General features: G+C 38.4%; 1 long non-coding RNA gene across 1 annotated transcript in view; it reads right to left on the reverse strand.

Annotated features, from left to right (window-relative positions):
* Window positions 1-16,308: 16,308 nt before the first annotated feature.
* Window positions 16,309-17,355, reverse strand: part of LOC111542768 — a 100,067-nt gene continuing 99,020 nt past the window's right edge. Inside the window, exon 4 of the long non-coding RNA XR_002731653.2 lies at window positions 16,309-16,530. This is a non-coding gene — a long non-coding RNA (uncharacterized LOC111542768). The remainder of the gene's footprint in view (window positions 16,531-17,355) is intronic.

Below are 17,355 nucleotides of genomic sequence, written 5' to 3' on the forward strand. Positions count from 1 at the left end.
GTATATTCAGATATTCCTTGAGATAAGTGAAGCCTACATTAATTACTTGTAATTGAAGCAAGCTTCTTCAACTCCTAATAATTCCTTTCAGCTGTTATATGAAAACCCTGCAACATTATCTGCACAATGAAAACAAGTTAGGAGAAATTGTTTGCAAAGGACCTCACATGAAAGATGCAGAGACATAATAATAAAATAACATTTCTGAGTCCAAGAAAAAGACAAGAGTAAATTGTTAACAATTCAAGTTACTTATTAAAATTGCGACATCAGAGAAGGTAGACAATGAGTCTAGTAGGTAGGTAGGAGATACCAGTCATATGACATAGTTACTGCTCTAAAGGGTTTATAATTTGGTGTTTCCTTGTTAAGCCACAAAATTTCCATTGAATTTAGACTGAATGAAATAACCTTCACTTTTCCAATGCTGCAATTTGCTGAGAGTATGTTATTTCAGGCACCTGCAGAGTACATATTTTCAAAGGGAGGAGAGCAATATGATAAGAGTTTGAACATGTTTAAGAAAAACAAACAGTAACGAAAAGCTGTTTGGCATTTGGTTTTGTCAAATAAAGGGAACCCCATTCTCAAGACCACCCATGTCACGGAGGTGCCCAGTCTTGGCAGACTCTGGAATGTGATTGTCTTCATATGAAAGCCTGAGCCCTTGCTTTGCCCTCCAAACCTGCCTATTGTGTTAGGAGGGCACAGATACTGCATATTGAGAAGCTCCGGAGGAGCGAGAAAGAGCGAGAAAGAGGAGGTGCTGGTTTTTCTCTGCTGTTTTGCTGCCATGGGATCCTTTTTTGCTGCCAGGCTCTCCTAGCTACTGTTTGGAAAAAATACCCTTCGATTGGTTTTGTGTTCTGTTGACTCTTGTACCTTTTCATTGATGTCTGAATTATTTGCTGTGTTTGGGAAGACAGCGCTCCCTACATGCTTGAGATGTGTCAATTGTGATACCTTACTCCGGATTTCTCATACAAAATTAGTATCATCGGCTGGGCGCCCTGGCTCACGCCTATAATCCCAGCACTTTGGGAGGCCGAGGCTGGCGGATCACGAGGTCAAGAGATCAAGACCATCCTGGCCAACATGGTGAAACCCTGTCTCCACTAAAAATACAAAAATTAACTGGGTGTGGTGGAGCACGCCTGTAGTCCCAGCTACTCAAAGAGAGGCTGAAGCAGGAGAATTGCTTGAACCCAGGAGACAGAGGTTGCAGTGAGCCGAGATCACACCACTGCACTCCAGCCTGGTGACAGAGCGAGACTCCATCTAAAAAAAAAAAGGTATCATGAAGTAAGTTTTCTAGGCACAAGAAGTCTGGATAATGGTGATGCATCAACCCATTAATTCCACCTTCTTTGTGCTCTAATCTGCGAAGTTGCAAGGCACAAGAAAGTACCGATTGTTTCAAAATCCTCCATCACTTTGAGCCTTCTTCCTCTTTCTGTCACTTCCTCTCAATTATTCTCCATGTTTAAGCCAGAAAATATTCAGAATCTTTTAGAATTGTAGTTGAACTTCTACTCTGTCCAGCACAAAGTATAGAAAGCTTCTAAAAATGGCACCCAGTAAACCACCCCTCCTGATATTGAGGCATTTGTCTAGTCCCCTCATATTGAACTAAGCATGGCTGGCCCTGCAACTTGCTTTAAGTTATGGAAAGAGGCCAGAAGTGACATTATGCCAGGTTTTAACCTAAGCTTGAAAAAGGCCTGACAGCTTTTAATTTTATATTCTTGGAAGTCAGCCATCATGCTTAGAGGTCTGACTACCTTGATGGAAAGAGAGGCCATGGGAAAAGTCATGGAAGATGAAACTCTAAATGGAGAGAGAGAGACTATGTGAACCAACACACCAGACATATGAATGAAGAAACCATCTTGGACCTTCGAGTCCACCTAGTCAAGCCCCCAGAGAACTCCAGCCCCAGCTGCTGTATGACTGCAGTCACATACAAGAGACTGTAAGCAAGACCATCAGAAGACTGCCTGGCTAAGCCGAGTCAACACAAAGAACTGTGAGAAATTATAATACATTGCTTTCAGCCATTAAATTTGGGGGTGGTTTGTTTCATAGCAATTGATAACAAAAACAGCATACTGTATGGTGACTATCAAAGGCAGGGTTTCCCCTGGCTGCTTTTTGTTAATCAACATTGGGAGCACAAACAGGGAGTTGGTACTTGGTGATTTAATAAAGACTCAGACTCTCAGAAGAAAATTGACTTCCCTGGGAATGAGGAAGCTGTCTTTCCCATAACATATGTTTGTTGCTACATACAAGGTAAAAAACTTCATCACACCATGCATCAGTTTCATTTTATTAGGTAGATGGTGGACAGATATTGTCCTTATCAAAATACACTTCATGAACACAGACATTTCATCAATGAAGTAGATGGAGGGATAAACGCATACAGAGGTTCTGACCTTGATATGACCTCGTTTGTACCAGTTATGTAAGATACTCACTGAATATCTGCTTAGGGAGTTTGAACTTGAGACGCAACCTGCCCAGTGGATACACTAAACTCCAGTATAGGCCAGGCACGGTGGCTCACACCTGTAATCCCAGGGAGGCCAAGGTGGGCAGATTACCTGAGGTCGGGAGTTGGAGATCAGCCTGACCAACATGGAGAAACCCCGTCTCTACTAAAAATACAAAATTAGCTTGACACGGTGGCGCATGCCTGTAATCCTAGCTACTCGGGAGGCTGAGGCAGGAGAATTGCTTGAACCCAGGAGGCGGAGGTTGTGGTGAGCCAAGATTGCGCCATTGCACTCTAACCTGGGCAACAAGAGTGAAACTCCATCTCAAAAATAAATAAATAATAAACTCCAGTATAGCAGTGTTCAAAATAATTGGTGTATTAGTTTCAAAACATACCCATATCCTTGGTTCCCTGGAGTGTACACCTGACTGTGCAAATTACTGGTACAATGAACTGTACATCTCCAAAGCCAGTTTTAACTCATGTAGTTTCCTGCTCATAGGAGAAAAAGTATCTTGCAGCAACAGCAATTCAGTGAGTAAAGAGAAAAAAGTTTGAAAGAGTCCTTTGAATTTTATGTGTTGATACCTATATAAATATATATGCACAGGAAAAAAAGACAGAATGCATATACTCCAAAATGTTAACCATAATTATTCTGACTAGATGGAGACTGATGACTTATTTTCTCATTTTTCCATATTTGCATTGTTCTAAAGAAATAAACATGCATTGCTTTTTTTTTTTTTTTTTTTTTTTTTGGAGACAGGGTCTTGCTCTGTTACCCAGGCTGGAATGCAGCGGTGCATTCGTGGCTCATTGCAGCCTAGACCTCCTAGGATCAAGTAATCTTCCCACCTCGGCCTCCTGAGTAGCTGGGACGACAAGCATGCACCACCATGCCCAGTTAATTGTAAAATTTTTTGTAGAGGGGGCAGTCTCACTATGTTGACAAGGCTGGTCTCAAACTCCTGGCCTCAAGCAGTCCTCCTGCCTCAGCCTCCCCAAATGCTGGGATTACAGGCGTGAGTCACTGTGATTGGCCAAAATACATCACTTTTATAAGAAGAAGAAAAAAGGCAGGAGTAGGGTGTGGGAGTAAGGAAAGAATGCTTGCTTTTCTCCCATGCCACTGAATCTGATTTATTTCCAAATTGAATTTTAGCCACAAGCTTTGCAAATCTTTCCATTTTGTATTTATTTGAGTGGAGCCTGGAGAATTTTACCACATCTTTAAGTGTAGTTGTTGTAAGGTTCTAAAGATCCTTTCTCTTTCAGTTTACTGCTATATTTGCAAAGTTTAACTCAGCAGAACATGAGTTACCAAAGACAAAATATTATGAATAGAGATTAAGAACTGCAGCCTCTCAATAATATGCAGAGTGGCCCAAACATAACATTGCTTTGTGGGGAAAATAAAACACAGAAAAACATTATGCCTAGAGCTATGTCTTCAAGGCCAGTTCTCAAATATTAATAATAGGAGTAGAATATCAGATAATTTTCATTTCCATCTTTGTATTTTTCTATATTATTCAAATCTTTACAGAAAGCATTTTTAGAATTAAGGGATAAAAACAATTAAACTATTTCCACTTTGAAGAAACAAAAAATAGACTACAATGAATGGAAGAGCAGAGCATCCTCATAAACAGACCTTACAGACAATCCATAACATTCTTGGAGGCTGGAAAATAAAAAAGGGAAATGAGGTTTGCCAGCATAATTGTCTTCTGACACTTTCTATTCCGGGAACTGTCATGCCCTTTGAGTAATATGAGAATTTTAAAAAACCTTAGAAATCTTCTGGCCCGGAGATGGGAAGTAAATTTCACTTTGATTGCCAATTCTGATCCATTGGTAGTGACTGCCTACAATGCTTTGGTGAAAAGTGTTCAGAAACAGCTTCCCAATTTGGTAGAAAAAGTTCAATGATTGATTAACAATGTCTGCCAAGAGCGCAGAATTATGAGAGTGGTGGCGCATATCAGGTATGTTTCTTCCTTGATATAGTCCAAACTCCTACTTTTACATTTGAGGAAACTGAAGAGTGAAGTGGTTACTAATGACCACAGTGGTAATTATTGGCAGAACCAGAAATAGAATAACATTCCTGACTCGTGGTATTATGTTCTTCGCATACAACAAATTGACTTTTTTTTGGTTGCTTTTTTGTTGTTTTTTGATATGGAGTCTCGCTCTGTTGCCCAGGCTGCAGTGTAGTGGTATGACCTTGGCTCACTGCCACTTCTGCCTCCTAGGTTCAAGCGACACTCCTGCCTCAGCCCCCGAGTAGCTGGGATTACAGGCATGTGACACTATGCCCAGCTAATTTTTGTATTTTTTAGTAGAGATGGGATTTCACCATGTTGGCCAGGCTGGTCTCGAACTCCTGACCTCAGGTGACCCACCTGCCTTGGCCTCCCAAAGTGTTGGGATTACAGGCGTGAGCCACGGCGCCCGGCCAACTTGGACTTTTAAAGGCAAATCTAGTACTGGGCCTGACGTAAAGGATAAGGCATAAATTTTATTGACATGTTAGCACATTATTTTTGGAGGGGATTAATAATCCAGTTTAATGATAATAATTATTGTATATATTTTATAAACACTCCCTGCAAATCAGGGAGATGTGATTAGGCCCAATATTACAAATCAGAGGTGACAAAACAATTAAGTGACTGGCTCAAAGCTCAAGGAAATGACTATCTGACAATGGCCCAGATTTCATCTACTCTAGGTCAGGTCTCTGTAGAGTCTCTTGGCTTGTGCTGTATTTACAGAGAGTACTCACAGCAAAACTCCCTAAAGATTACATTTTTCCATATTCTATTTAATTAATTCCCCGAGGACCAAATGATGAAGTATTTTTCACTAGAGGGAAAACTTGCAAACAAATAGGAGAACAGAATTTCTACATTTAAGAACTTCAGTGTGAAGTGTACAGAGAAAGTAAATGAGCTGTTTGCAACTTTAGCCTCTCTACCTACCGGCAGGTTTTTAATTTTTCTTTTTTAATGAAAAGGTCTAAGAGCAAGAATCAAAATGTCCTGAGAAGACTATAAGGTATTAAAACCCTTTTGCTTCTTCCAATAAATTAAATTCCTCTAACTGTATAATTCTAAAAAGCCTAACATGCAGATAACTTTAATGATAGTTTAGAGCTATCCCTCCTGTAAGATTCAGGTAACTTGTTCATCACGTTTTCTTTCTCCTGATGAAAGATGGAATATTTCAGTCTTTGGAGTTCATAAATTGTCAAAACTTTGTAATGGTGAATGTGTGAATTCACTTGCCTTTTTCCCTGCTAACAGTTCTTGTGTGCTTACTATGCATAATAACCCGAAATTTTAGATTCTTGATTTCTCTACAACATATTAGGGATATGGAAAGCAATAACACCACAACAAAAACAACAAGTATTTATTGAGTGCTAAATATGGCCCATGTACTTTATATGGGTTATATCATTTAATCCTCTCAGAAAACCCAAGACATAGGTCCTTTACTGTCCCACTTTAGAAATGAGGAAACTGAGACCTGGAGAGGCAAGATAATTTTATCTTGGTCAAGCGGTTAGTAAGTAGCTGAACAAGTCACTGACTTTAAAGTTCTTAAGCATGAAGATATGCTGCCTCTCATGCATAGTTCAAAAAATCATAAGGGTTCATTAGGGAATTTGGGTAGAAATGTTTTCTGAAATGATTCACCAAAAATGATCCAAGCAATTTATGTTTCATTTTAAAAACAACAGTTGAATACTTAGTGAGAGAGTTTGAGGGAAGACTCTGTTGAGTTAAACATGGATTCTACCCTGAAGGTCCTTATAGTCCAGTAATAAAACATCACACTTGCCCAGAGCCAGGAAGTAGCTGATGATGCAAAAGAGGCAGACAGTTGATGTAGCCAACCTCATAGCTGAGGTCAGGGGTTTCTCTTTTCATTCTCTGCAAAATCCACATAATATTTTAAAAATAGCTTTAATGAGGTCTAATTGATACAAAATAAATTACATATATATTAAGTACACAATTTGATAAGTACACATACACAATTGTAGTTACAATTTGCATTTTCCTGATGACTAAAAATGTTGACTATCTTGTCATGGCACCATGGTTTTAATACACAATGTAATATTTTCTATACATTGACTGAGAGGAAGGTATACACTCCTAAAATATGCTTTATTGTTAGAAACTTCGCTGATTACATAATCAAAGAGGAGTTATGGTGAAACAATATTATTAACTATTGATAAAATGACACAAAAATTCCAGAAAATATAAATATGCAACTTAACACAAACTTGAGTTCTTACAAAAGGAAACTATAAAATACCAAGCTTTTACTTTCAACTGGTGCCTCAGAATTTTCTCTGCTACCACACGCTGGTGGACCTACTCATGTTTTCTGAACTGCATTGAGATGCAACAACTATTACCTGTTTCTTTCTTTTTCTTGACTGTTCTTCCCTTAAATTCCTAGATGACACCATTAACAATTTAAATCAAATTGGTTAAAATATGTATTATCTATCCTAATAAGGTCACTGTAATTTTTTTATTTTTGATTTTTTAAAAAGCTCCAAACACTGAATAGATGTTTTGTGACAATATGGATTCATAAGCTAGAGGGAGATTTTTTTGTACACTATATCTGGAGACATTTCTTGCTAAAGTTTGCCCAATCTAGCCTCCTGGGAAAGTAAGTGTTATATTAGCAGGAAATACATCTTTTCAATTGCCCACTCCGGTTGGAAGATTAAATAATACCAACACTTGCTCTCCTTATAATCAATTCAATTTAATTTAAGAACACTGTTGTGTACTATGTGAAGTGCCTCAGGTAAAACTTGAGTTTATTGAGCATTATGTACAAAGCTGTCCTTCCAAACACTTTATATGTGTCATTACTGATACTAGCAATAACCATTTTACAGGTGATAAAGCTGAGTTCAATCTGATTCAGTAACTTGGCCAAGATTCCGTGGAAGAGCTCATGTGAAATTCTAGATTTGGCTGTTTCAAAACCTTCGCTCTTTTCACCGGGCCAGGCCCCAAGATACCTCCCAATGCTTTGTGAATAATTAAACATTGTGGGGATCATGATCTATATGATAGTATTTGCCATAGACCTCATTTAATTGTATGACATTTTTGCAGGGTGAAGCATAATTTTACGCAACTGGGATATCATAAAGCTGTATAAACTGTGCCGTAATTTTCATGTTGGAATTCAATGTAAGATTTCCATGTATTTGTTTTTGCTTTCTTGATTAAGGCTTACTAACCCTCTGCTCTTGATCCAAATCTGTAAATACATAAAACAGAAAGTATGAGGGCTCCTAGAAACCTCTATCTGATTGCTAGTGGCTCACTGGAAGAATATCACTCTAAGATTTTGTAGTCTGATTCTGTGGTCTGAGGTCTTCAAAGCTGACAACCAGCACCAGATTCTATCAGACTGTCATATTCAACTCAAGTTATCTCTTTTACTACAGATCACCTTCATAATTTCAAAAATGTGTACCCTGCTCTGAGCGAGCTATGCATTGATCATTCACTATGAGTGAATGCCTTGTTTTTCAGAAGGCTTATGTAGAAAGAAGGTGTTAGGAGAAGAGTCACACCAATGTGGCTAGAAGAAGAAAGATCAAGTGTCTTTTAAAAACATAATAATATAATATAAAAATATTATGGTATCTTTAAAGATATAATAGACAACATGGATAGTCAAAAGATGTCTAGGAAAGCAGTTCAAATGAACAAAAGATAAAGCTGTAGGAAGGTTTGATGATAAAGGGTAAAGAAATACGATCGAAATAGCAGTAACTTCACTTATATGTTTATCATTTTAATGACAATAATGACGGAAACTAACAGTTACCCAGTATCATTTCATAGTCTTATGAACCTCAGAAACACATTGTGTTTACTGTCATAGTATACTTTTCTCTAAGAAATCATCTGTGAAGCAGCTGAGGTTTTAACAAATGACAATCATGTAATTAATAGAAATTACAATTTCTCTAGCCTACATTTCTACAAATCCTGCTGTTTACTATTGTGTAGAGAATGTAAGTGTGAGACAGGCAGACCTGAGTTTAGATACTAGCTGTGAGAGCCTGAGAAGTAGTTCAGCATGACTGACAAAAGTTTCCTAGTCTGTAAAATGAGGGTTGTTGTGAGGCTAACTGGCATAATGTATTTAAAGTTATTAATGAAAATGAAGAGGAGTCAGATCCTCTGAAATAATCATCTGAAAGCAAAAAATGACCATGTGAACAACATTGATGGAAGAATAGATGACTGCCACCCTACAAATATAAAATATTTAGTTCTTTTTATAAATGCATGATATTTGACATAATGAACAGTTCTGGTCTGAACTTGAGAAACCTAGAGGTTCTTTGATATAAAAATAAAAGACTTGGCTTAGACTTAAATTTAAGAGCCGAAGATGGTGCTATTCATCTTATCTCTGTTACTTTTTACTTGACCTTCTATGTGGAGATACTCGGTAAATGTTCCTTAATTGAATGAACAATGTGCATGACTAAACTTTCTAAGGTTTGTTCCAACATCAACAGACTGCTTTTATAAGACGACGGGAAAGAGTGTGTTGCATAAACACTGTTTTGTTGCATTAGGGCACATGTATTAAAATATCAACTGCTGGTTGGCAAGAGACCTCAGTATTTATGTTGAAATGGGAAGGCTGTATATTTCATTTTGTATATATTTTCATTAATAAATATAACATTCATATTCTACTCATTAAGGAATTTTCTGAGGCAAAGGAACAGGATTGTGAGGAGGTCTCATTAATGTGAGGCTCGCTTTATTGCACTAGTGAACTAGCAGGCTCCATTTAGAATATATTTTTAAAAATTTTTTAATATTAGCAGTGGAAAATAAAGAATAATTCTTTGTGTTCTTTGGGACTCTTTATGTTTGTAACTTAGGAGCCCTTACTGGCTGAATTCTGTGGTACTACTGCCAAGAATTTGCAGACTACACGAGCATTTTCATTTACTGAAATGCTAATGTCTTAATTTAAAATCTACCATAATACTTAATTTAGTAGAGTTAATGGCCTCTACCATTCACTTTTAAAATGCCAACCTAATTCAGAATTATTTTCTAACTTCTTATTTTACATATGACTGAACTCCCGTAGGATTGGGTGAAGTCTCTTGAGAGCAGCTCACTGTGGGCATGCGACAAGAGATCAACATTTATCTCAGCTGCTTATATGTGGTCTAAGTGGATTTGGCAGTGCCAGAACAACGTGACTGCCAGGACCCAGAAACTAATGCTTTCCTTGCCTAATAAATAATTTTTTGAAGTCTCCTATCTGTTTCTCAATGACTAAATCCCGTAAGGTATGTAACAGACTATTCATGTTGGTTTTCTCTGAGTGGCAGGTTTAAGGGTAGGGGAACGTTACTTCTTACCTTACATATTTCTGTATTGTTTGATTTTTAATAAGCACTTTTTATATATTTAATATTTAATCCTCATGATTTCAATATATAAAAAATATAAAAAGTAAAAAGTTAATCTCCCTACTCTATCTTCCATTCACTAAATCTCCTCACTTTTCCCCAGAAACGTATGTATAAGCAAATATATACTCTCTACATACTAAATACTATTGTATTATATATACTATAATATATACTATCTATATATACTCATATGTATATATAAGCAAATATATACTCTATACTAAATACTATCATATTATATATACTATAATATATACTCCATAAATATGTGTATATATATAAGCAAATATATACTCTATTTTCCTCATTTTTCAAACAAAAGTTAGCAAACAGTGCATATGGTTCTACATCTTGTGTCTTTCATTAAGAATATCTTGGAGGTTTGTACTGTTTATCAATATACTATGTGGTACATCTTCATTCTCTATGTATTTCTTTTTTTTTTTTTTTTTGAGACGGAGTCTCACTGTGTCACCAGGGCTGGACTACAGTGGCGCGATCTCTGCTCACTGCAACATCTGCCTCCTGGGTTCAAGCGATTCTCCTGCCTCAGTCTCCTGAGTAGCTGGGATTACTGTGCCTACCACCACACCCAGCTAATTTTTTGTACTTTTAGTAGAGACAGGGTTTCATCATGTTGGCCAGGCTGGTCTCCATCTCCTGACCTCATGATTCGCCAACCGCGGCCTCCCAAAGTGCTGAGATTACAGGCATGAGCCGCTGTGCCTCTATGTATTTCTTTCTAAAGCTGCATAATATTCAATTACATGGATGCATCATGATTTATTTAACTAGTTTCATATTGATGAATACTGGATTGTTTCTAATCTTGCTTTTACAAGTAATGCTGCAATAAGTTACCTTGACCTAGGTCATTTTTTAATGATTTTTTTTTTTTTTGAGACACAGTTTCACTCTGTCACCCAGGCTGGAGTGCAGTGGTGCGATCTCGACTCACCACAATCTCCACCTCCCGGTTCAAGTGATTCTCATGCCTCAGCCTTCTGAGTAGCTTGGACTACAGGCGCTATAGCGCCACCACGCCTGGCTAATTTTTGTATTATTAGTAGAAATGGGGTTTCACCATGTTGGCCGGGCTGGTCTCGAATTCCTAATCTCAGGTGATCCGCCCATATTGGCCTCCCAAAATGCTGGGATTACAGGTGTAAGCCACCGTGGCTGGCCATTTTTCAAATGATTTTTAAAATTTTATTTTAATTGACAAATGATAATTGTATTTATTGATGGGGTACAATGTGATGTTATGATATATATATACACACACACACACGTTATGAAATGATTAAATAAATTTAATTATTAACAATAGGTCATTTTATGTGTCAAGTATATTCACAGGATAAAGTCATTGAAAAGTGCCCCTTGGGTCAAGGATATGTGCACTTATAAGACTGAGAGATCTTGCCAAATTATGGAGTTGTACCGATATGTAGTACTGTAAGTTAGATTGTCAAACTTTTAGATTTTTGAAAATGTGACAAACATATTCATATTACTGCCCATTTTTCTATTGGGTTGTTGATTTTTTAAATCTTATTTATTTCTAGTAGTGTTTTGTATATAAGGGATATTAGTACTTTGTGATATGAGTTGAAAATACTTTTCCCAGTTTGTCATTTGTCTTTTAACTTTGATTATGGTGATTTTGTTTCTTTGCCACACAGACATTTTTTATTTTTACATAATTGAATTTATCAATTTTTAATGGCTTATATATTTTAAGTCACATTTACAAGGACCTTTCAAGGTTATAGTGGCATTTTCTCATATTTTCCTCTAGTAATTTTAATTTGGTTTTTCACATTTAAATATATGATGTCTCTGTAATTTAGTGTATAGTGTAAAGTAGAGATCCGGTTTTATTCCAGATGGCTACCTAGTAACAGCCTGCCTAGAACCAGGCTAACTTGTTATAACTAGTTCAATACCATATATTGAATAGTCAGTCTGTCTTTTCCATAGTGACTTGCAATGTCACCTTCATCGTATACAAATTCCTGCATGTGTCTGGATTTATGTCAGAATATTTTCATCTATTCTGTTGATCTGGATGTCCATTTGTGGACCAGTCCCACATTGTGTTAACTACTGAGGCTTTATAATGTGTTTTAATATCCGGTAGGGCTAACCATTCCACTTTCTCCCTCACACATACACATTCGAGGACTCTCTTGTCAAATAACCATTCCACATTCTCCCTCACACATACACATTTGAGAACTCTCTTGTCAAATTTGAAAGGGGAAAAAATGGTATTTTTTATTGGAATTGTGTTAAAATGTTAAATTAACTTAGGGAGATATGACATTTTAACAATTTTTAGTTTTCCTACCCAAGTATGTCTTTCTATTTATTCCAAGTTTCTTTGGGTCCCTTGGTTTTATTTTAAAGTTCTCTACATATAGGACATGCCCATTTCTTGTTAAATTTGTTCCTATTTTATTTTTTCTATTGCTACTTTAAATAAGGTCCTTCATCCTTATATCCTCCAGTAGGTTATTATTTGTACATATAAGATTGATTGGTTTCTTTATATTAATTTTCCACCTTTATACTTTACTAAATTGTCTTATTGTTTATAATAATTTTTCAGTTGAGTCTCTTGGGTTTAAAATCAGAGTCACATCATCTACAAATAGTGAAAATACTTTTCTTACATTCCTATTTTTATACTTGAAGTTTTTATAATGCCAAGTCATGACGGCTAGTACCTTCAGTAAAATTTTACATAGTAATTATGATAGTGAGCACCCCGTCTATTCCTATCTTTATTGGGGCTACCTCTAGCCTTTCCCCATCAAGCAAAATGCCAGCTAGATGTGTTGTATCATGTTAAAGAAGTATGAATCTGTTTCTATTTTATTGAGTGCTTTTTACCAGGTTGTTGAAACCATGCGCATTTTAATAAACATCAACAAGAATAAAGCTACTCTTCTGATCTTTCTGTCTTCCCACCATCTGATCTCTTATTGTTGTTTCCCACTGGCTGGCCCTAATCAGAATCCAGAAGGGAAAGAAGTCCATAAGGGGTCAGCTTCCCAGAGGATAGAGCAGGACAGAGAAGGGTAGAGAGTAGATCTGGAAGTGTAGACAGGGTATAACTGTAGGCTATATATGGAAACTAATAGCAGACAACAAAATAGCCTCTGTCTTTATTATTTGAAAACAAAACATTATGGGTGGTAAAAGCACCCTCCCAGCGCCACAGTTCCTCCATAAGAACTACATTTATTAAAGTATTAAGATAGCCTCGGCAGGATATTAACTATAAAGATCAAAGTTAAGATTCACTTCTGAGGGCTGCACCTCTAACTTTAACCCCCATCATCAGGGATTCGTTTACCAGATCAGTAAATTTGTTATTTGGGCACTAAGGCCATTTTAGTGATGGTTGAGAGCAAGCGTGGACCGTGGAAAGTTTAGATGCTCGTAGATGTGTGTAGAGGTAGGGATGGAAGTGGAGGTGGGTTTGGGGGTATGTTAAAACAATGCATTCAGGAAAGAGAATATTGAAGAGAACTTGCACTAACAATTTTGCCTGGCTGGGATTCTTGTGTTATTCCTTCCTTGTCTCCTGATTTCCTTCCTTGTTTTTTTTTTGAGACAGAGTCTTGCTCTGTCGCCCAGGCTGGAGTGTGGTGGCGTGACCTCAGCTCACTGCAACCTCCGACACCCTGGTTCAAGTTATTCTCCTGCCTCAGCCTCCCAAGTAGCTGGGATTACAGGCATGCACCACCATGCCCAGCTAATTTTTGTATTTTTAGTAGAGACAGGGTTTCACCACGTTGGCCAGGATGGTCTTGATCTCCTGACCTCATGATCCACCCACCTCGGCCTCCCAAAGTGCTGGGATTACAGGCGTGAGCCACCACGCCCAGCCTCCTTCCCTTCTTTAGTTTACACACATAGGCCCCAGATATAGGGCATGAGCTAGAGCTGGATCCCAGCTGAACGGAAAGCAGGAGGCGCTATGTTGGAAACAACTACCAAGCAACCAAGGACTGAGGACAAAATAGCCTGGGAGGAGAAGTAAAACCAGGAAAAAGTTTAAAATTAGGTGCCTGACATTTAAGGGAAAAAGTCCAAAGTTAATCAAGGATGACCGCTTATTGCAAGATTCAAAACCTCTAAATGACAAAACTTCTAAAAAAGGAAATGATGATAGCACGGGGAGCCCTGCTGATCCATCTCCCTGCCCAAATACTTCTCCATTCCCAACCTCTGTGCAGCCATGTGCAGCAGAGACAAACAGCAGCAGCACTCCACCCACAGGCTTTGAGAACCACAGAGCTGTGACTGACACAGTGGCCCTATCTCTATGAAGTACATAAATCGTACCACAGACTTATTTTCTGAGACCATCTCTATGAAACCAGCTTCCCTAAATGCTGTGGCCCAAGAGGCTAATACTTTGGTCAGTCATGGGGCAATATGACTGCTCCCGCATGGCATCCAAGTCTATGCTTAGAGACTGAAGGGGAGCCAGCCTTGGTAAACCAGGTTAGTGGTCATTTCCCCACCTGGCATTTTTGAGCTATACCAAGCAGCCTGGGGATTCTTACCGCAAGGGCGCGCTCAAACCTGACTTGTCCAGACAAGCAGAAGAGTTTTGGACTCCCAATTAAGCACGGTGGTCAGTCTGTTCCAGTTTGTCTGGGACTTTCCAGGTTTGAACACTGAAAGTTCTACAGAAAGAAAATTCCTCAGTCCCAGGCAAACTGGGATGGTTGGTCACCCTGAAGTCAAGACACCTAGGCTTTGGCACCTAAACATCAGTTTCCTCGTCTGTAAAATGCTGGGACTGACCATTACAGCTTCTAATGTTACTGCCACATCTAATGGTCCATGATTCACTCTCATGCACCTGACCTTACCCGTCTGTAGCCCAAGGCCCAAACAAACTTCACTTGATCCAAGATCGAGTTCATGTTACCTGATAAACTAATCATTAATGTGTTAACAGGAGAGGATTATAGGGTTCACAGTTGAATTTTAACAATGACTTGGGTGGAAGGCATGTGGGTAGCTGAGTCGTTCTAATGGTGGGAAGTTCAGCTGGGGAGATGGAGTGTATGGTTGTGTGCCATCTGAGAGAAAGATATTTTTAGGCAGGCAGGTTTTGAGGCAGCCAGCCTGAAAGAGCTGGTTTGATGAGCTGCTTTTAGCTGCGCAGCAGGAACAGGCCACAGGCAGGGCAGTCTTGTCTGACTTGAGCCAACTTTCACACTATGACCTGAATAAAATCAGCAGTTGAAGCCACAGACTGGAGAGGAAAGGACATAGTTTACTAATTACTGATAGCACTATATATATATATATAAATATTTTATATATATATATAAATAAAATAATGCATTTGCTTTGAGCCTGGGTCTGTCATCTGTAATACAGATATGTAGCTATGATCCTGGGTAGTTAAGAGTTCAAACTCTGGGGTCACCACCTACCAACTCTGTGATATTGGGCAAGTTGTAGGTTGAATAATATGCATTTGCTGATATTTAACCTTTTTGATCTACACAAACAGGAATTCCACGTAGTTCAACCTAATAGCTTACTCTCCCTTTTCCTTGGTTTCCTCATGTGTGAAACGCAGATAGCCACCAAACTTTTCAGGACACTGTGAGGACCAAATGAGAGGGACACATAAGGTAGTCAGAACAGTCCCAGCCCCACAGTCCATGTCAGTGATGTCAGCCACCACCATCCTACTGGTGAAGAGGCATACAGGGCCATTAGACTCCATCAGCTGAACCTAGGGTAACCCAGACTCTTCCTGTCTTCCTGAGACATGGAACATGGATGAACCAAAGTGAACCGGTCACTTTAGTAGAACTTCATTCTAATACCAGGGTGAGGAAAGGGGAGTAGGTTCATACCATAGGTTTTTCAGGTCATTCCAAGACTGAATGTTTTTCTTCCCAATACAATCAGGTCCTAAGTATAGCAAAGAGCTTTTTATGATGGGTTTTGCTCTAACACCATGGAGCCCTTTCTTTAGCCTTACATCTGTCTGTAGCGACCACACATGGCCACCTTCTTCAACTTAACTATATACACACACACACGCATACATTGTGAAGCACATACGGAATACATGAGACAGCCTCATCATTATCAGAATACAAACAAGTTACACTGAATTTCTTCTCTCAATAATTAACAGGAAGCAATTAAAAAAGAGGAAACAAAACATATGCTGTGGTATTATCATTATAATTAAATCACATTTATTAACTGAAGCAAATTCACTTGAGCTTTTTATAGGATTCTAGGAAATAGGTTCCTTACATATAATGAGGAAGTGCATCTTTAGGTCTTTTCATATTTTTCTTCCCTGTAACAGTCCTATGTTTGGTCTTTTCTCTTCAGGTTCATTCCCTTGATGCTAACAGAGAACACTGTAATTCTAAATTAAAATGATAGCTGGGGAACCATGGATTCCAAGGCCAGCACCTCCCCACTGTGTGGATCCCACAGATATGATGTCAGAAATCTAAAAAGAAAGAAAAGAAAAAAAAAACCTTGAACCTGGCTTGGTTTAAACTCTCTTTAAGCAACCCTCTTTCATTCAAATGTGAGAAAGTTCAGCTTTCAACATGTATTAACAAAAGATGTTTACAACAGAATACCTGGTTGTGCCTAATAATGGCTTTGCTCTTTGAATTAATTTTTTCCTGGTAACAAAAGCCGAGCTTTTGAACTTCTGGGTAAGGCTAGGCTGGGCATTTTTGCTTGGCTTGGCTCTCTTAAATGGTTAGAAAAGGGTTGGTCTGGCACCTGCTATTTTGTGGCCAGTAATTACACTACAGTTGTTACTATGCATTACCGAAACTTCATTTTTTGACCAAAAGCCAACAGTATTCTTTAAACAAACATCTTTTGAAAGCCGAATGTGCTTTGAAATAATTTTAAAATCCATTTAATGAATAGGATTCTATTGAATTTCACAAATATAAGTCAGAATTTTTTTTTTTTTTTTTTTGATGCTTCATATTTTATTTCCCCCTGCCCTCCCGTCCCACCCCTGGTGATGGTTGTACCCATTTGAGCATTTCTGAGCACATGACGAGTAAGAATTTTTTTTTTTTTTTTTTTTTTTGTGAGGCGGAGTCTCGCTCTGTCGCCGGGACTGGAGTGCAGTGTGGCCGGATCTCTGCTCACTGCAAGCTCCGCCTCCCGGGTTTACGCCATTCTCCTGCCTCAGCCTCCCGAGTAGCTGGGACTACAGGCGCCCGGCAGCTCGCCGGGCTGATTTTTTGTATTTTTTTAGTAGAGACGGGGTTTCACCGTGTTAGCCAGGATGGTCTCGATCTCCTGA

This window comes from Piliocolobus tephrosceles, chromosome 11, assembly GCF_002776525.5.
Source record: "Piliocolobus tephrosceles isolate RC106 chromosome 11, ASM277652v3, whole genome shotgun sequence".
Taxonomy (NCBI): domain Eukaryota; kingdom Metazoa; phylum Chordata; class Mammalia; order Primates; family Cercopithecidae; genus Piliocolobus; species Piliocolobus tephrosceles.